This window comes from Hemicordylus capensis, chromosome 4 (genome assembly GCF_027244095.1).
Source record: "Hemicordylus capensis ecotype Gifberg chromosome 4, rHemCap1.1.pri, whole genome shotgun sequence".
Taxonomy (NCBI): Eukaryota; Metazoa; Chordata; class Lepidosauria; order Squamata; family Cordylidae; genus Hemicordylus; species Hemicordylus capensis.
Window position 1 is genome coordinate 195,265,921 of NC_069660.1, and position 20,948 is coordinate 195,286,868.

The 20,948-nt window shown below is 42.0% G+C and overlaps 1 protein-coding gene across 8 annotated transcripts in view; it reads right to left on the bottom strand.

Moving 5' to 3' along the window:
- Positions 1-20,948, bottom strand: part of LOC128322282 (cadherin-10) — a 250,048-nt gene that overhangs the window by 174,263 nt on the left and 54,837 nt on the right. Inside the window, exon 2 of one of the 8 annotated variants that reach the window (XM_053243245.1) lies at positions 3,066-3,194. The exons of the other annotated variants lie outside the window; for them this stretch is intronic. The gene's annotated coding sequence lies outside the window, so the exon portion shown is untranslated. The remainder of the gene's footprint in view (positions 1-3,065; positions 3,195-20,948) is intronic. 8 annotated transcript variants of the gene reach the window in all.

Sequence of the window (20,948 nt, forward strand, 5' to 3'; positions counted from 1 at the left end):
ATACACCAGATATCACTGTAGTCGAGAAGAAAGACAAACAAGTGAAAATAATCGACATAGCAATACCAGGGGATAGCAGAATAGAAGAAAAAGAAATAGAAAAAAAATTACAAAATACAAAGATCTACAAATTGAAATTGAAAGGCTGTGGCAGAAAAAGACCCAAATAATCCCAGTGGTCATTGGCGCCCTGGGTGCAGTTCCAAAAGACCTTGAAGAGCACCTCAACACCATAGGGGCCACAGAAATCACCATCAGCCAATTACAAAAAGCAGCTTTACTGGGAACAGCCTATATTCTGCGACGATATCTATAACAATTGACAAAATTCTGGCATCCCAGGTCCTTGGGAAGGACTCGATGTCTGGATAAAACAAACCAGTCAATAACACCTGTCTGACTGTGTAAACAAGAAATAATAATAATAATTAAAAATTAACTTACCCCTTGGGAGGGTGTTGCTTAAGGCAGCAGTGGGGGGGGGGTTGTCCACAGAGGTTCCCCCTACCCAACCAGCCTCCCTTACTGTCGAAAATGGCCCGTTCATCCGGCTCTTCAGCCCAAAGCCGCCAGAGGCCGCCAGACCTGCACAATGGACCTCTGCGGGGCCTGGGTCATTCCCAGGCCATTCAGAGGCCCATTGTGCAGGCCAAGCAGCCTCCAAAATGACTGTGGGCCAAAGTGCCAGCTGAATGGGCCAGGATTCCCAGATGTTGTTGACTACAATTCCCAGCATCATCAGCTGCAATGCCCACTGTCTGGGGATTATCGGACTTGTAGTCAACAACATCTGGGAATCCCTGTTACAGGGAACATTGGGTAGGGGCTGGGAATTCCAAAATGGAATTCCAACTTTTAACAGTGCACAAGCCCTAACAATCAATATATTTAATTCTCTTAAACATACCCATCGCTAATCCTATGCATGGCAGCTCTCGCGGGAGTTCACGAGGAACTGCTGGATAGGCTAGTGACAGTGGAGAGAATAGCTATGTTCGCTGGCCCAGCCAGTGGGAGCAGGAGGTGGTGGCAGGCCAGCCTGGCTGCTGGGAGCAGGAGGAGGCAGTGGCGTGCTGGCCCAGCTGGCAGGAGCAGGAGGCGGTGGTGGGCCAACCTGGCCGCTGGGAGCAAGAGGAAATGGTGGCGGGCTGGCCCAGCTGGCGGGAGCAGGAGGTGGTGGCTGGCTGGGCAGGATGGCGGGAGGAGGCGGCCGCTACTGGAAGTTGGTGGGCGGGCGGGAGCAGGTGGTGAGTCAGCTTTCCGGTCCGCCAGCCAGGAGGTGGTGGGCAGGAGGAGGTAGTGGGACGGAAAGCTGGTGGGAGCAGGAGGTGGCAGTGGGCCGGCCTGGCTGGCACGAGGAAGCTGCTGCTGCTGCTGGGAGTTGGTGGGCAGGAGGGAGTACTGGCGAGCTTGCTTTCCAGTCCACCTGCAAGAAAGGGCTGGGGGGCAGAGAAGAAGGGGAGAAGAAGCATGTTGGCCGCCCGGCCCACCACCTCCTTCTACCAGCCCACCAACTCCCGGCAGCAACCACCTCCTCCCTCCAGCCAGGCCGGCCTGCCAGCCAGAAAGCATGGGGGTGCCCAGAAGCAGGTGAGGGTAGAAGTTGGCCAGCCAGCCAGAAAGCTGGGGTGGTAGAGGCAGTGGTGGTGGGTGGGCCGGCCGGAGGCAGAGATGTTCTGTGTGTGGCCCAGCTAGTTATATTTATATTTGTAGTGGATTGTGCCCACTAAGCTTTTAGCTTGTTCCCCTGCTAACTGGACAAAGAGGCACCTTTTTGACAAGGTGATTCTCTTTATTTAGCAGAGGGAGAGTAACTGGCCCTATCCACCCCTAGCACAGTACTTCCAGTGACCGTTGCTGGTGTCTGTCTTGTGTTTCTTTTAAGATTGTGAGCCCTTTGAGGACAGGGAGCCATCTTATTTATTTTCTCTCCATGTAAACCACTTTGGAAACTTTTGTTGAAAAACAGTATATAAATATTTGTTGTTGTTGTTGTTTAAGCACAATACCTTCTCACAAGTAGCCTAATTCAGACTAGTGCAGCCCAGCCTGGGTCAGGCTACCTATATGCAGTGCCGGGATTCATGCGGATCCTGGCACTGCCCGCCTGCCTAACCCAGCTTTTTACCCCAGCCTGAGTGTGAGTGTGCCCATAACTCTGGTTCCAAGGTTGTGCAACTACTTGGGCTGCCTGCAGACACACAGAGCTTCAAAATTACCTAGGTCCAGGCTTCAAAATTACCTAGGTGCACCTCTGTATCCACAAACCAGGAAAGTTATTTTTTCCCCTCACTTGTACCCCTAGTATACCGCTTGGAGCATCACACAGACCAGATTCTTGCCTGGCATCTTTTAATTTCAGGACATGCTGCAAAGAGTGAAATATTGAAATCTTAATAGTACCTAGGCTGAAATATCTACTTCACATATTGTATTTTTATATTCACTGGATTTTTTTGTATCAGGCTTTTTGCTGGGCCCTGTGCAATATGTACCTGTGCAACATCCTACCAGTAACTCTCCCCCCACCCCACCCTGCATTCTGTGCAGGGATAAAATCAGAACTTTTAAAAAGTTCTGCATGCAGGATTACCTTTTTCTTTTGTAGGCTTTTTAAAAGGTTTGTCTGAAATTGAGTCAGACTTTACAGTTTTCTTTAGGAAACTGACTTAACAAAGCCCAGATGTCAGCAACAAAATGCCTTCATTTAGTTCTGCTGGTGTGATCATGGTCCCTCTGTCTCAGATGTGATTTGATTCAGTCACATGGACCCTCCTGCCAAGTGTGATTTGAAATTTGGATGTAGACAACTTCTGTAGTTTTCTCCTTTCTGTTCTTTTCATACTATTGTTCACATGCTGCTCTCTCTTTCTTGCTCTCTCTCTCTCTCTCTCTCTCTCTCACACACACACACACACACACACACACCCTATCTGCAAGTTGCCTTGATTGCCCACTGGCAGTTATCCCATTCTGTTTTTAGCCAGTCCAACATTATATTGAAGCATGCTTTAAGGCACTGATTCTGAAGGCGTTCAGAAACAGGGCAATTTGGAAATATGTACCTTTTATGCAGAATGAATTTGCATGGCAGCTGGCATATCATACAGAACCCTCTGTCCGAATTGTCCAGTGATGTAGATGGTCAGCTTTCTTTACCAAAGCAACCATCAGGGACCAGAGATGGGCAGTATCTAAAATATATGTATTTTAAAGTGTGTATTATCAATACATTTGTATTTTGTATGTAAAATACATTTGTTAAAATACATTTTGTATTTTTTTTAATCTAAATTTTTTCCCACCTGAGTATTTTGCCCATCTCTGCCAGGGACAAACTTTTAGGGTAACAGAGTTCTTCAGAAGAACGGGGAAATCAGCAAAAATGCACTCCCTCTCATCTGCAATGAGTGCCCATTCGGCTTTACTCTGGAACTCAGCAAATGTGCATGTGCTTCTTTTGTTGTACACTCGCTTCACAAGTCGGGATGTCAGATAGCAGTTCCATAATTTAAAGCACTAGATAACTGATTGGCCCACATATGATGCTATTACTTAAGTCATCTTTAAATAGTTATTTCATTAGGACATTGATGCCAGTGGTTTCCAAACAAGAGGAATCACTCCAAACTCTGTTCTAGAAATTCTTCCTCACAATAATCGACAGCAGTCTAGTTATGATGCAATAATAGTGCCATGGGCCCTTTTCATGAAATTGAGGGGGGATTGATTTTTTGTGTAAAAACTTATTGTTGCAGCCTCTGTACACCGGCTGGGTGGTCAATCTGGCTCTCCAGCTCATTTGAATTTGATGCTATTGGCTTGACCAGTCGGACAGCACATTTCTTGCATACGAAAGATCCCCGGCAGATGAAGGATCTCAGGTAGCAGAATAAGATCACTGCCTGAAGTGTTGGAGCACTGCTGCCGGCCAGAGTAGTCAATACTGGGCTAGAAGGACTAATGTTCTGACTCATATGAAGGCAGCTTAATATGTTGATATGACCCATGTAAATCAGAGATGGGCCTTCTCTGTTGCTGCCCCTAGGCTTTTGAATGTACTCCTTGCTGAAAGAAGGGTCACCCCATCTCTGAAAACTTTTTAAAAGGCAGTTAAGACACATTTGTTCACCCAGGCGTTTAAAGTTTTTAATAGTTTAACACTGTGTGAAATGTTGTTATTTTAATATTTTAAATTTTGTTTTAATTTGTATTGTTTTGTTGTAAACAGCCCAGAGGCGTACATTTTTGGTGGTATACAAATGTGTCAAATAAATAAATATTATGTTCTTTTTAGAAATGAAGGGGATTTTTTTTAAAACAAACAAAGCACTTTAAAAACAATGGGAAAGAAATTTCAAATTTAAGAAGGTTGAGTCTCCCAGAGTGACTGATTATCTCATTCACAGAGGTATTAAACCTGTATTTCTGAATGAGCTAGAGCCCTGAAATTTGTACACATATAGTCAAGGACACACCAATTACCAGAAAAATCTGAAAATGGGACCTTGGTCCTTCTAGCCCCCCAAAACTGGAGACTCAAATGTACCCTCAAACTGTCAAACTATCTATATAGCTAAATTTGAGAGTTGTGCAAAATATTTCGATGTTGAAACTTTACGACTCAAAAGAGGCTGTTTCGAGTGTCTTGAGCTCACAACAAAACAGCCTTTAAATAAAGGGCCTGTTTTAGCTCAGAACAAAACCCTGTTTCAATTTGAAATGTTTCGATGTTTCAAGTGCCATTTTGAAGGCCTGTTTTCCCCTTGCTGATTGACTTGAGATCCTATGGGGGTTTGGGGAAAAGGTTAAAATTTGTTTAAAATTACCTGCTTGCCCATTTCTTTTGTGGTCTGGGTGGTAGGTATCACCCCCTCATGCACTACCATGTTCCCTATTGCTGAAACGCTTGAAACATTTTGAGTTTTGTTCTGTCAAAACAATCAGGTAGACCTCCATTTCGATGAAACCTTTCGGCTGTCTGCATTTTGTTTGAGCTCAAAACAAAATGAAAAACATTTCATGCATATCCCTACTAGATTTAGGTATACACAGATCCAGGCATTCTGATTACTTCAAGTCTGGAGGGGAGACCTTGGGTGTCTATTCCTAAAAACAGGGCTTAAGGAATTTGTAAAGTTCAAAATGGTTAAGGTACTACCAGGCCACAGAAAAAGCTTAAACTTGGTAGCTGAAGTCACACTGTGTCTGAAAATGGGACAATTTTGCACTTGACAGTAAGAACAATTGGGCATGAGTGTTAACTCATAATCTAGCATTCCAGCAAAGAGCAAGCCAAGCAGTACATGGAATAATATCCCGGCATGTGGGAGTTCTATTGTGTAAAAACTGCTTAGGCCTCACAAAACTATAAAAAATTTTGGGTACTTCCCAAACAACTAGACCTCTTACACTTTCTACTCACATACTCCAAGGCACTCTGATTACCATACATGTTTGACAATGGGACATCTTCACACACCTCCCCTACAAAGGGAGGACTCAGATTATACCTCCAAATGGTGGTTGTTACTCCTATATATTTGTAAGTTTCCCTTGAAAGGAACATTAGCAAATGTATCCTAAAGCGGCCAAGATTCTTCCATAACACCCATGAAACCAAAAACTAGTAAACGAATAGCTCAAGTCACACTGGTTACTCAGAAAATCTGAAAGTGAAAGCTTGTTACATCCAACAGTAAAAACTTTGGTTATATCATTTATCTCAAAACAAAGGTCAGTATTCCACCACAATCAATGGAAGCTTGGGCTGTGAGCATTTCAGTAGGCCCATTCATACATTATGTTCAACACTTATACAACGAGTGTACATTGTACACAGGTACAGTTATTCACAAATTATGTTGAACTCATGTACAGCAGTACACTTCCAGTGGGTACGTACATTTGAGGTGCCTGTACTCAGTTTCACTTTTAACATGAACACAGGTAAAGTCATTCACACAAACATGCGTACAGCATAATGTCTGAATTGGGCTATTGCCTATTCAGCTTTGGATTTGGTAAAGAAGGCATTTCCATTAATAGAGAAGGCATTTCCATTAGCCTGCTCCATTCCAGAAAAACATAGATTTAGGCTTATAAAATGATAGTTTCACTTACTAGTAGACTATCAATCAGTTTTGAATTTTAGTATATGAAGCTTAGAAGATAAACAGGGATTTGTATTTGTCAAAATAACTTTGCTGGGGTAGGTAAAAAAAAACTATAAAGTGAAAAATTCACAGTAAATTGAAATGCCAGATGTTGTATTATAGCATGTTTTCTAGCAACCATCTGCATGTTAATATTGGTTTATCCCTATCTGCTTTTAATGTAACTGTATGTCTACCCTTTGGCTAAGCAGTCTACTGTAAGAATTAAAATAAACATCCATAAACATTCAGAGGTTTCTGTAACAAAGGAAACTTGATGGACTTTTCCATTCAACTGATGTTTGTCCTTCCAATTAACTGGGCCAGGTAGCATCGTCTCTCACTGCTTGCTGATTGTCACCAAAATACCCTTTGCCTACAATTTGTAGAGATAAATATGGTTCCCCCATTAAAGATAAACTTTGTTTCCCCCATTTTGGACTAATATCAGTGAAGCAGCAAGAGAATTATATTACAGGAATGCTCTCATTAAGCACATTTTTTGGCGGGAAACTTAGATTCAAGAAAAAAAGTAACTGGATACTTGAAACCAGGGGTGTAGCTCCACTTGAACAAGGGGGAACAAATCCCTGACCTCCTGAGGGAGGGAGGACCACTGGCTCAGTGACAGCTCGCTCTCTTTTCTACCCCCACCCCTCTCTGAAGAAGAACATTGGGAACAGGCAGGGGCCCATCTTAACCTGTTGTCCCAGAGCCCACTCCAACCTTGCTGCACCCCTGCTTGAAAATAAACAAGCATAAATACCTACACGTTGAATATGTATAAATATTTACACATATTCAATGTGTAGACATTTATGGATGTTTATTTTGAACATAAATATGGATAAATATCTATATATTTGAATATGGATACATATCTATATATTCATATTAATTTTAAAAAAGAACATGGATAAATATCTATAAATTGTATATCTACATGTGTGCAGAGTGGCACCAAGAAGAACCATCAAAACCAGCAGTCTCCAAACAATTGACTACAGTGATGAACTGACATTGCGAGGTTGTTCTTATGATCATCTTTTTAGGGTAGGAGGCAGTAAATGCAGGTATAAAGGCTCATGTAGAGCCACAGGAATCCCACCAACCCATCTGTTATGAATGTGGATAACTCAACTTTTTACTCAGGTAGGATGAAAATAGCAGTTGTCCTACTTCAGAGTTTGGTTGTGAGGATGCTTGTGCCCATTAAAGCAGCTCCCGGCTGCCACAACCATCATCTTTATCAGTGTTCTGCAGCTAAAGGGAGTAAGTGGAGAAGAGCTGTTTGTGCAATGAGGGCTGCTTCTCAACTGAGAGAACAGTGCATTTGGGGATACTTGGAGACCTCAGCTCCCAGGTCAACTACAGGTGAAACTCGGAAAATTAGAATATCGTGCAAAAGTCCATTAATTTCAGTAATGCAAATTAAAAGGTGAAACTGATATATGAGACAGACGCATTACATGCAAAGCGAGATAATTCAAGCCTTAATTTGTTATAATTGTGATGATCATGGCGTACAGCTCATGAAAACCCCAAATCCACAATCTCAGAAAATTAGAATATTACATGGAACCAAGAAGACAAGGATTGAAGAATAGAACAATATCGGACCTCTGAAAAGTATAAGCATGCATATGTATTCAGTACTTAGTTGGGCCCCTTTTGCAGCAATTACTGCCTCAATGCGGCATGGCATGGATGCTATCAGCCTGTGGCACTGATGAGGTCTTATGGAAGACCAGGATGCTTCATTAGCGGCCTTCAGCAATTCTGCATTGTTTGGTCTCATGTCTCTCATCCTTCTCTTGGCAATGCCCCATAGATTCTCTATGGGGTCAGGTCAGGCGAGTTTGCTGGCCAGTCAAGCACAGTACACTGTATACTTTTCAGAGGTCCAATATTGTTCTATTCTTCAATCCTTGTCTTATTGGTTCCATGTAATATTCTAATTTTCTGAGATTGTGGATTTGGGGTTTTCATGAGCTGTACGCCATGATCATCACAATTATAACAAATTAAGGCTTGACTTAGCTCGCTTTGCATGTAATGCGTCTGTCTCATATATCAGTTTCACCTTTTAATTTGCATTACTGAAATTAATGGACTTTTGCACGATATTCTAATTTTCTGAGTTTCACCTGTATGTAGCCAGGAACTCCCTCGATCATCTGGGCACAGAGCTTGCAGAGCCCAGTGGAGGCTATGTCCATCTGTCTGCACCAAGACAGGAGATCTTCCACCCTTCAAACCACCAGTTCTGGATGGGGCTGCACTCCCCTTGAAGGAGCAAGTACACAGCTTGGGGGTATTACTAGACCCGGCTCTGCTTTTGGAAGCTCAGGTGGAGGCGGTGGCCAGGGGTGCCTTTGCATGGCTTTGGCTAGGGCACCAGCTGCGTCCCTTTCTTGAGAAGGCAGATCTGGCCACAGTTACCCATGCCTTAGTCACGTCACAGCTGGATTACTGTAAAACGCTCTACGTGGGGCTGATATATTGAAGAATATCTGGAAACTGCAGCTAGTGCAAAATGCAGCAGCTAGGTTTTTATATCTGGAGCTGTGCGTTGGGATCACATCACATCCATTTTGAAAGAGCTGCACTGGCTACCAGTTTGTTTCCGGTTCCAATTCAAGGTGCTGGTTTTGACCTTTAAAGCCCTTAACGGTTTGGGCCCGGGATACCTGAGGGACCGCCTGCTCCCAAGGGTTGCTGCCCGCTTGACAAGGTCATCTGAGGGGGTTCTGCCAGGCTCGGCTCATGAATGCGCCTCTGGGGGGGTGGCGGGCGGCTTCTTTAAGGTAAACGGAGCCGGTGCTCCGTGCTGCCCAGCAGCCCTCGCGGCGGGGAATTGCCTGCGCCACTCACCTGGCTCCCGCGGAGGCAAGCCCCCGCCAGTGGCCAGGTGAGTGGCGGAGGCGATTCCCCGCTGTGGGGGCTGCTGGGCGGCACGGAGCACCAGCTCCGTTTACCTTAAAGAAGCTGCCCGCCGCTCCCCCGGAGGAGAGTTCACAAGCCGCGCCTGGGTTCTGCTCCAGGTGCTGACAATGAGGGAGGCTCGGCTCGGCTGTCATGCACTCGGGACAGGGCCTTCTCTGTTGCAGCCCCCAGACTCTGGAATGCTCTCCCGATGGCTATTCGCTTCTTGGTCTCCATCACAGTTTTTAGAAAGCGTGTTAAATCTTGGCTTTTTACCCAGGCTTTTATATGATTTTCTCTACTGCTGCATCTTTGTATTTTGTACAGTTCTTAGGCTTGTATTTAAAATCTTTTCAGTCACATTTGTTTTATATTTTGGCTTAATATTTTAATTGTGTCATTTTTACAGTCTTGTTTTTATTTTTTGTGTGAACAGCCTTGGGATTGTTTTAATGAAAGGCGGAATACAAATTTAACAATAAAAATAAATAAATACTGAGAATATAAATGATTATTTATCACTTAAATAAACCCCATCAAGATATATCTAATTTATCCATCTTTTCAGATCTTTTAAAATCTTATTAGTTGCTGGTTGTAAAGTTCTTGCTACATTTTACCAAAATCTTCTCAAAGATAATCCCAAGGTACTTAGCTTTTTCACATTTTCTCATATTAAATTGTCTTCTTAACTCCTGTTTTAGATCTTCATTTAGGTTCAGCTCCAATAGCTCATACATTCATATTGATATTACATCCCAATATTCTGCTATTTAATGATTATTCTAATAGCCTCCTAAAATATATTAATATATCTTGGCAGCTAACCATTATGTCATCCTCATTTAAAGATATTTATATTTTGATCTCCCTTTTCCTGACTTTGCTCCCACTTTATCTTATATCATTCGGATATATTGAGCACAGTCATATTAGAACCAATAGCACTACTCTGATGTAAGTTGGTTACAGACCGTAGCTGGAAACACAATTAAAATATAAGTCTGCCTTAAATTGAGTTTGACCTCTCAGACACTAAGGAGTGCCCCTAGACCATAAGTGAAAAGCATGATGCTCATACCATCTAAAGCCAAAAGTCAATATAATATATCCTGCTCTGGGATAGAGTTCATTTTTTTAATGTCACACAGGGATGAAGGTTTGAGGCAGAAAAATTGATTCCCCCACCCATTCCTCAGGAATCTACTGCCCAAAGTAGACTGTTTCATAATGCTTTATGGTAAGGATGCTTTCAGGTACTTAGGATTTGCTGGAGTTCTCCAAGGGTCACAAATATGTAGGCAGGTATTAAACACACTCTGTATAAGGCAAAATCAACTGCAACATTATTTGTTCTGAAACAGTGAGCCAATGATCTTTTTGTCAAGTGGGTAACTGAGTCAAGTTGTGTCTTCCGTACACCTTGCCCTCCAGCCAAATAATTAGGATTAAGCAGAATGATCAGCTGTTTACATTTTTATTTTTATTTATTCAATTTCTATACCACCCTTTCAAAAATGGCTCAGGGTGGTTTACACAGAGAAATAATAAATAAATAAGATGGGCAAAATGAGTATTTTTAGGGGCCAAAATATTTCCTACCACTGCTCCCAACATTGGTAATGTTTGCATTTTTGAAGGCTCTTTGTCACTATTATTTTCCAAATCTGTTGTTGCTATGTTTCATTTTTAGGCTTCATCCGAAGCCTATTGAGAGCTGAAATACTCCTTTAGAGTGGTGTGTGTCCTGCCTTCCTGGAGATCAGACATCAAGTAAAGAAGTATCCCTCTGCACTTGTAGAACTGTCATGGTCATGAAGGCAGGTTGCCTGGAGTTTCTGGGCAGGAGTTATCAGTACATAGGATGTTGGCAAATAAATATTCTCTGGATCAGGGGACAGAGGAAGCATGTTCCTCCTCGTCATCCAAAATTAGGTTGTTTTAAATGCTCTCCATAAGGAAAAGTCTCTCCATAATTCAAGGTGACCCAGAATTTGTCTTCTGATACTGATGTGTATTAGGGATCTGCACAAAATGCTTCATGCACTTCCCAGCGGGTGGGTTGGTGGCTTTCTGAAGGCTGCTTTGTTGTTGTTGTTGTTGATGATGATGATGTCATGGCCCAGGACTAGGACATACACATTAGGGATGTGCCCAAATCATTTCGGCACCTCTTTCGGGCTCCTGCAGCTGAAACTCCAGTGAGCCACCAGCACCCCTCCCACCCCATCACAGAACTGTTGTGCTTAAAACTTAACTTAAAGCCGCTGTGCTGCTGTCCTTTTTATAATGCTGTGCTGGAGGGATGCTGCTCCCAGCAGCCCTCACATGGTGTCAGCATGCAAAGGGCATCGGTGCATGTGTTGGCGCCATTTGCATGCCGACACTGTACGAGGGCTGCTGGAAATGATTCAGGCACATCCCTATTGTGTACATCTCAGTCCTGGGCCATGACATCAACATCATTAACAAAGCAGCCTTCAGAAAGCATTACCTTTACTTTCTCTGTGTAAACATTTTCGCTTCCTTTTGTCACAATGCTCTTTCATCACAAAAACCATAGAAAAGAGGGCACTTTTCAAACATTGGTGCTGACAATGTTCACCAAGAGCATACACATCCCTTTTGGCTGAGCACTACACATAATAAGGAAATATACTTAAAACAGCCACTCAAAAACAACACTCTGTGTCTGCCAATTATATTTTCCTTGGCCTAAGGAAAGTTCATTCACCCAGGAGAGAGCTGCCTCTGTGCTCATGCCCAGATGATGGGACTCTCTCTCTTGACATGCATTGTACCCGCCTCCTTTCTGTCACCAGGTCAAAACATTTATTTTTTTTACAAAGCATGCAGTCTGTAGACTATATGAAGATGTTATTATTGTATTGTTGTTTTAGATGCTGTTGATGAGCTATATGGTTTTAGGAATTGCTATATTGCTCTGATTTAGTAGTTATTGTTTTAATTACTGTTTTGTTTTAATTAATTATATTATTAGCTGCCTTGGACTGGTTGCAAAAAATGGAATACAATAAATAAATATTTAAGCAGACAAATAAATAAAATGCCCCGAAGTTTTTGAAGAAAAAAGTGGCAATCTAGAACTGATTTCCAGTTCTGACTTAAGCTTTGTGGTGTGGCTTCTTCTCTTCCATTGTGGCTCCCATGTCACATCAGTAAGACCTCAATCACTGGCACATTTCATTCCTGTGCCAATGGGATAAAGTGAATTCCCATTTCAGTGTCCCTATTCCAAACAATGATAGTGCTATGTGGGATCCAGCCACGATGAGTAGAAACCACCCTTCCAATATCACATTTGCATTGTGCCTGAAGCACTTGTGTTAGTTTTTGTATCAGTCCTTGCCCCATGGTCTTTTTTCATTTTATATATTGCTGTAATGTCGAAAACTCTGTTCCTGGGTTATTTTACAGATGCTGTAAAAAACCTTAGTTTGGTGCTCCAAAAAAGATATTCTTCTCCAAACTTTTATAAAGACCACAAGATGGCAGCAAAGGACTTAAAATCATGATGTCTTTTCACTTCTCCAGCAAAGCAATGAAAGGAACCTTGATGGGAATTTCGTCAGAAAACTCCACTGTTCACCTTCTGGTGGGTCAATACATCAGTAACATAACCCTACCTGCTTTGACATGCCACTATAAGGCATAATTTAGATTCATTTAACATTCTTAATGTTTCCTTTTTAAAAAGCATTTGTGGCCAGAAAATGGAAAGAGCTTTGAATGGAGGGTTTCAATTCTTGAAATGTGGTATACATGGTAAGCAACAGGAGGGAGATATTTTGAGGGTAGACAATGAAGGTAATGTCAATGCATCTTGAAGGTAGGTGGATTTTATGTCATTTGGAAGAAAGCATTTGATCTGGAATGAGTAATATCTGGAGAGGTTTGCATAGTTCATTTTGTTATCCTGTTTCAAGACACAGGAAAAAAATAGCTGCTTCTGTAATCCAAGGACACCTATATAATTGTGTGTGTGTGTGTGTGTGTGTGTGTGTCTCTCTCTCTCACACACACACACACTGAGATAGTGCTACTCCTAGTACAGTTATGGCAACACCTTCCCTCTTCAAAGCTACACCACAATCCATATAGGACTGAGAGTGTCAAAACAATTTTTTTCTAAATCCCACACTGTTAATGAATCTGGACCTAAAAGTGCAAAGCAATCTGACAGTTTCTTGTACTGTTTTAGATCAGGCCTGCACAGCTTGTGTCCAATCAAGCAAAACCCTGAGCACATTCACACAAGCAGCCCTACCCAGGCTTGCACAACCCTAACCAGGTAGGGCTGCTCGTGTGGAGTCCCAGTCCCAGCACTCTTTACTGGGGTAGGCCATGTTTTTTTAAGCTGGGCTTTTACTGAGGCAGAAGAGTATGCAGGGGCGTAGCCAGCCCATCGGCAGCCCATGTGCAGCCGCGGCGGGCGCCCCAATAGCCCCGCCCCCCACGTCTGACATCAGATGCAGGGGATAGCCATGCCCATGTGCGGCCGTGGCAGCGGCCCCAATAGACCCGCCCCCCATGTCTGACGTCAGATGCGGGGTGTGTGGTTTGGCTCCCGAATGGAGCCTTGAGACTCCGTTCGGGATTTGAAGCGTAACTGCTGAAGGGGCCACGCGGCCCCTTCGGCAGTTAAACTAAGGCTGGCGCTGTCTTCGCAGCACAGCCCAGGAGCGGCTCTTCCCTGCAGAGTCGCTCCTGGGCTGCATTGCAAAGGCAGCACCAGTCCTAGCTCCTGAAGGGGCTGCGCGGCCCCTTCAGGAGCCAGTTAGGCTGGCGCTGCAAATGCAGCGCCAGCCTTAGTTTAGCTCCCGAAGGGGCCGCATGGCCCCCGTTCGAGAGCTAAACTACCACCGCTGGTCTGACGTCAGACGCAGGGGGCGTGTCAGGGCTGCTTTCACGGCCCCTGATTGGTCACCGGCCCGGGTTCTTTGAACCCGTTGCCAATGGTGGCTCTGCCCCTAAGAGTATGAGCACACTTTTCTACCCCAGTCTCTCGTCTTATGAACACTCAGGCTGCCTGCAGCCCGAGCATTCATAGAGCCAAGTGGCTAGAGTATGTGGCAGTGGGAAAATCCCCAAATGCACCGTGCTTCTGGTGCAGTGCATTGTGGGATTTCTGGAGGCCAGGCTTCATTTCCCTGGCTTCCAGATGGCTGTGTGGCTTGCTGCAGCACAGCTTGTGTGGGCACGTGAGTGGCACAGCTGAAAAGAAGCCCGGATCATCGGGGGAGGGGAGAAGTAGGACTTGTCCTGCCTACAACCCCCCAGCCCCCCAATAGCAGTCGTGAGAATGACCCTACAGTCGTTCAAGCATGCTCAGCCCTTTAGGGGATTGATAAGCTTCTTGTTGTTTTTTGCCATCTTGGTATTGCAAAACAGGAGGGGTGTTATGCATCTAGCAGGCCACAGGACCTGACTAGAGACAAACCACAAACCTAATGTAAATAATTTAAGACAATGAATGAAATGTGCGCTCGCTCTCTCTCTCGCTCTCGCTCTCTCTCTCTCTCTCTCTCTCTCTCACACACACACACACACACACACACACACACACTTACTTAATATCAATAGTATAATCTTCATATCCAATTTAAATCAGCTCTACTGCACATATACTGACCTTTGTTATTGCCTGTTGGCACAGGCTACTGAATTATTCTGAATATGCATAGGTATCAAAACTGTAAGAGGATTAATTCTAGAATGCTTCAGCTCATTCAGTTTCTCTTTGATATTTCTCAGAATTCTATAGGAAGTGTGTGTGGAAAAGGAGAAATTCTTTCAGAGAAACACATTCATATATGTATGTGTCTATTTCCCCTTTAAATCAGTAGATTGATAAAGACTGATACAGAAGTGTCAACTGCACTGAGCCCCCTGTTGGACTGGAATGTCTCCAAAATTCCTACCAATTCTAACATTCTATAATTATTCTAAAATTATATAATACTATAAGTGGGGAGACTTACAATGACCATTCTCACCAAGGGATATATAATTCTGCACACAGTTACAAAGAACTGGACAGCTGATGCTATTGTTAATTCTAAACTTACCATCAAAAGGCTACTACTACTACCACCACCACCACCACTACCACATTGAGAAGAGTAGTGTTAAGGGGAGGATGGGATGGCATTCTTAAGACACGAAATTTGAAAGAGAATGTAGTTTGTTAATATCATTTATACCTTATATGATTTTTAGTTGATTCTTTGCATCTCCAGTTATGGTTTCAGGTAGCCATGCTAGGAGAGACTGGTAGCTTAAGACACAGTAAAAATGCCACACCACATATTGTATTTTTAGGTATATATACCTACAATGCTTTAGAGTGGACAACTAAAAATGTGAAGTGGGAATGTGACAAACACAATGGCAAACATGTATCATTAAGGTGTACCTTCCAGGGATTTGTAATTGGCTGCAGCAGGCACTGAATGTACACTTGTTGGCAGATCCTTATCTGCATAATGGATGAAGTGAACTGAATGCCGTTTTTAATATTCTTACACAGATATGCTTTCAGATAGGGCTGATTAAGAACTTTGTGTGGGCCACTTCACACATTGTGACTAAGAGAAGGTTCTTATGTACTCAATAGCAGTGAAACCTACTGTAACTCTGCTGCTTCCCATGCCAATGGGGTAATATCAGAAGCACCAGTCCATGTGAGAGTTGCCCAGAATTGTGGCTCCAGTCTATGTCACCACTACCCTCGCCCCAGGTTATAGAATGTTGATGGAACTATGGGTATAAGTCACAGACTATGGGCTCCTTCCACATGACTTGAACCTTCACATACTACTCTGGCAACACAGGCATTAGCAGGACTGCAACAGCTCCCATGCCTACATAAGAACTAAACTCAATCATGTTTCAAGTGTACATCCCAAAATTCCAAAAATGCAAAATGTTTTCAAATGTGTGCTCATACACGTATATTCGTCAGGGAACCATGACTGGCTACAGCTTTCTGATGTGTATACACATAGTGGCAAACACAGACATATATTTCACACACATTAAAATATGTAGGTATAGCATAATTTTTTAAAGTAATTTCTTAGATCTTCAGATATCCGACCACTCTGCTTACTTATGCTATACACCTTCCTGAATATTAGTAGTCAGCACCACCCTTATGACTTATTTTTTCCTCTCTCCACCTCATAATATTCAATATTGTCTATTTGAAGCACTAAGCTCATCTAAGGCCAGTTAAGGATATGTCAAAATTGTACTTAATCAAAATCTAAATCTATAGAAGCATTAATGCTCTCAGTAAAAAAAGAACATGCACACACACACACACACACACACACACACAGAGAGAGAGAGAGAGGCCAACCTCTAAATCTACCTGCAGTGACTATTCAGTACCAGCTAATCTCCAGAAAAGTAGATCTGATTAATGAGACATTTTGAACTGTAAGTGCCTGTAAGGATTCAATGAAATCTGGCTGACACAAGGAAAATAAAATAAATCTACTTCACTTCCCAACTTTTTCACATACCGGGGCGATTCTCACAACCAACAAAAATCGAGCTAGGCTCTCCTAGCCCGATTTTTGTTGGTCGCAAGAACCACCGGGCTCACAGCCGAGCCCAGTGGTTCTTGAGCGGGTAACCTGCTCAAGAACCCCTGCTAAAAAAGCAGGTTTGTGGAGCGAGCACTCCAGCAAACCTGCTTTTTAGGCTCGTGAGTAGACGCGGTGCGGGGGCCGTGCGGCCCCTGCTCCCCCCACCCCCCGCTGGCTCTGTCATGGAGCCGGCCATCGTGTTGGCGGCCAATCCAGCCACCCAGGGCTCCCTGCTCGCTGCTCACTTAGCCCGCTCTTCCAGCTCACCGGTAAAAACCGGGTCTCACTGATTGTGAGACCCGGTCAACTATGGTTTTTTTTACCATCCACAGGTTAGCACTTACTGACAGCTGTTCAGAACATTTTCAGTTAAATTAACAAATCTTGCAAATGGGTTGGTGTACAAGTTTGTAAACTTACAAGAGCCCCATTCACACATTATGTTCAAAATTCACACAAGAAATGTACAGTGTACACAAGTACCGATCTGAACACAGGTACAGTTATTCACATGTTATACTGAACACAGGTATAGCAGTACACTTCCAATTTCTACCATGTATTTGGGGGGGAGGGTCTGTAAACAGGTCCACTTTTAACATGAACGCAAGTACAGGCATTCACACAAAAATGTGCATGAGTGTACAAATATATGTACACTTGTACAACATAACATCTGGATAGGGCTAAGGTATTCCTTTAACCTGAACGTGTCTGGGAAAATGAGGTCCATTTTAGATATGATGTTTCTCACATTATTATTTTTATGATTATTATCATTATTATTATTATTTAGTACATTTCTATACTACCCTGTACAAAAAGGTCCCTGGGTGGGAACTTTTAGATTTGCACAATCTAAAAACCATTAAAACATTGACACGATTAAAACAATTTAAAAATACAGATAAAAACTCTAAACCCTGAAGCTTTAAAACTATAAACTAAAAGTTATACTGAATATACTTTGGGGTGTACTCAAGGTTAAATTGAAGGGAATACTTAGGAACACAGATGTAGGTACTTCCAAAGAATAATTGCTCTGTGTGAAATTTAAGTGTGTGCGCGACAGGGATGTACTGCAGGTGTTAATGCACAAGATACTGCTAAATATTATGACAGTCACATGGAGTATGATTATGAGTAAAGGCTTTTTGTAGACACTACACATTAGATGCATCATGTGGTTTAAATCACCCCTAGTCCTGAGTACTTAGGGAGAAGGCCTTGTATTTGGCAACTTAAATCAAGTTCAAAATATACCCAAGGTTTAAAAACATGAAGATACATTGCGGAATTGCAGTTCTATGTAGAATGAAGGCTAATGTTTTATCTAAAGCAAAATTCAAAAGTAATTTTAGTGCTTTCTCCCAAGGCAAAACTCCAGAGAAAGAATAAGGGAAACTAAAATATTATAGTTTAAACATAATATTTTATAATATAGCAATCATAAAATATTTATAGTTTTAACTATAAAAGCAGCATTTCTCATGGTGGTTCTGCACGTCTCTAAGCTGTCACTTATTTCACCTAAAGAAAAATATGAGGCAAATCTGAAAGTTTGTCCTCAAGTGAAACTTCTTCAAGATTTTGAGGGAAGCCAAGTCTTTCAACAAGACTATTAAAATATTTTGTGTGTGTGATGTATCTCTATATTTCAGATATTATTTCTCTACCCACATCTTCCTTAGGACACCACTAGGTTCTACAACCAGAGAAGAGGGCTCACATGATGCACAGCATTATGGAGATGTAACACTCTGCCCTGGGGCTGCTGTGGACTTATGAGGCATCCCCGACGCTGTTCAGAAGCAGTGCTACTGCAGTTTTCCCCATTCACCACAAAGGGGAAACCTATGGTAATGCTGCTTGCACAACCACTGCTTTTAAACAGCCTCAGGGCTGCTTTATGAGTCCACTACAGCCTCAGGGCAGAGTGCTACATCTCCGTGTATCATGCTCTGTATCATGTAAGCCAGGATATTTTGTGGAATAAGCTCAAATATCCATAACATTTTTGTTTTGAAGGCTCAATTCATGACGGCTTTTTCATGAATTCTTTCATGAAATTCTTTCTCCCTAAAATGTGGGGGGAAGATTGCTTGGATTGAACCCATGTAAATACAATCTCTGCATCAAGCATCCTTGCCATAGCATGGGCAGATAGAAAAATAGCTTCCCAGATGGAGGTACTTCAAAAAACAAACAAACAAAAACAACAACCCTGAAACATACATATTGAAATGTTGGCATGAGACACCAGGTAACAGAGCAGGTCTGTATACGAGAATATAATATTATACGAGATTGTATAATAAAGTGTTTTGCTTCCCTCCCCCAACTATTGTTACCTGTTGATAGGTTTAGAAACATCATTTACATATAAAGGTGACTGCTGGTCTTTCTTTTTGACCTTTCAAATGTGTATAGTACTTTTAAAATATATTTGTATTCATGCTTTGCACAAGAAAATAAAAGAATTTATGAAGTTCATTGTGGAGTGGGGCACATGTGTTCACTATGAAAAAGAAGATTGTAGGGCCAGGTCGAACACATGAACCGGCACATTGTACTTCCAATTTCAGCAATAAGGCATGAAGAATATAGGACGAACACTATTAAACTAAGAAAACCTAGTCCTCAAAAGCCCATATTCTCAGCCTCATTTTAGGAAAAGCCTTTGAAACTAAGGTACATGACTGATAAATCCAATCACCTAAGACAGGGGTTCCTAATAAGGATGGGTGAATCAATTCGAATTTGAATCTAGCTGATTCAAACGATTCAAATTTGAATTGAAGCATCCCTAAAAAGGGTGATTCAATTCAAATTTGAATCTATTTGGATTTAAATTGATTCAAATAGATTTGAAAAACATTTTGGTGCTTTTTAAAAGGCATCTTTTAAAAAAGGTTTTAAAAGGTTTCCTTTTAAAAACCATTCAGGCACCCTGATTGGTTAAAAAGGGGCTAAAACAGGATTGAATCAGTTCAAATTGACACTGTTTCAAACTATTTTGGATTCAATTCAAATTTGAACTGAATCAGGCAGATTTGATTCAAATTTGAATCGAAGCACAAAATTTTATTTGTGCACATCCCTAGTTCCCTACCTGTGGCACTCCAGATGGTGCTGAACTACAACTCCCATAATACTCAGCCACAATAAACAAACATATGGAGTACCACAAGTTCTGAACCCCAGACCTAGCAAATCACTAAAGTATAAGGCTAGAGAGAAAAATTGTACCAATTTTTCATTGTCCATTTACAGTCCAGTTCTTTTAATAAACGCACACATTCTGCAGCTAATACAATTAATAATAAAGTGATCCACCAAATCAAAATGGCAAACAAATGCAGTATATATTTTATGCTGCTTTCCCCATTGAATTGAGCATTCTAATTAGACTTCATCCAAGCTCATGGAATCCAATTTGCAGGCCATTCCATAAACTTGTGCAATGACCTGGTTAATATACGAATGACTACATGCAAGTTAATATTTGAGCAATAGAAGTATCACACACAGAGTATATAGCATATGTGTCTGCTATCTTACTGCACTGTAGACTCCTAGGTCTGATATGCTAGAGCAGGCCTAAACAACCTATGATGTGCCAAGCCAAATTAGCCAGCAAATAAGAGAAACCTCATTCTATAGATTATTTACCTTCTATAGATTATTGCCTTCTATAGATTATTACAAAAATTCAGAAGAGAATGTTGCCAGAAAAATACATATGCATAAGTATGGAATCCCCACAAAATGTTGCAGTATGTATTACCTGAGCATGGTGAAAGTTTTAGGTATTTTAGGTGTTTGACCATTCTTCTTCTCCCCTATTGACTTCAGTGTTAGAATTAAGCATTGTTTTATGCTTTCTGATCTGGAAGACTTCCTCTAAAAACAGACTCATTGTCGTAAAAAATTTAGGGTTGTTTTAAGAGATAATTGTAAAGCAGATAATTTTACAGCACTTCCTCAGTCTTTGACTATCCATCCAGTTAGAAGAGTATGTTGCTCTTTACTTGTTCCTTTCAGAAAACATGTTGAGCCGTGTACTCTCTACTAAATCAATGGATATGAGCATGTGATGCAGGAAGTGGGATTACACCCATTGGTGCAATGCCTTACCAACCACATAATCATCCAAAACATTGGAATGCAGCCTATTTGTGTACAAATCTCACAGGGTCTCTCCATACATTGTGCAGGGCTTCTGATCACATGTTCAGAGCAAATGTACATA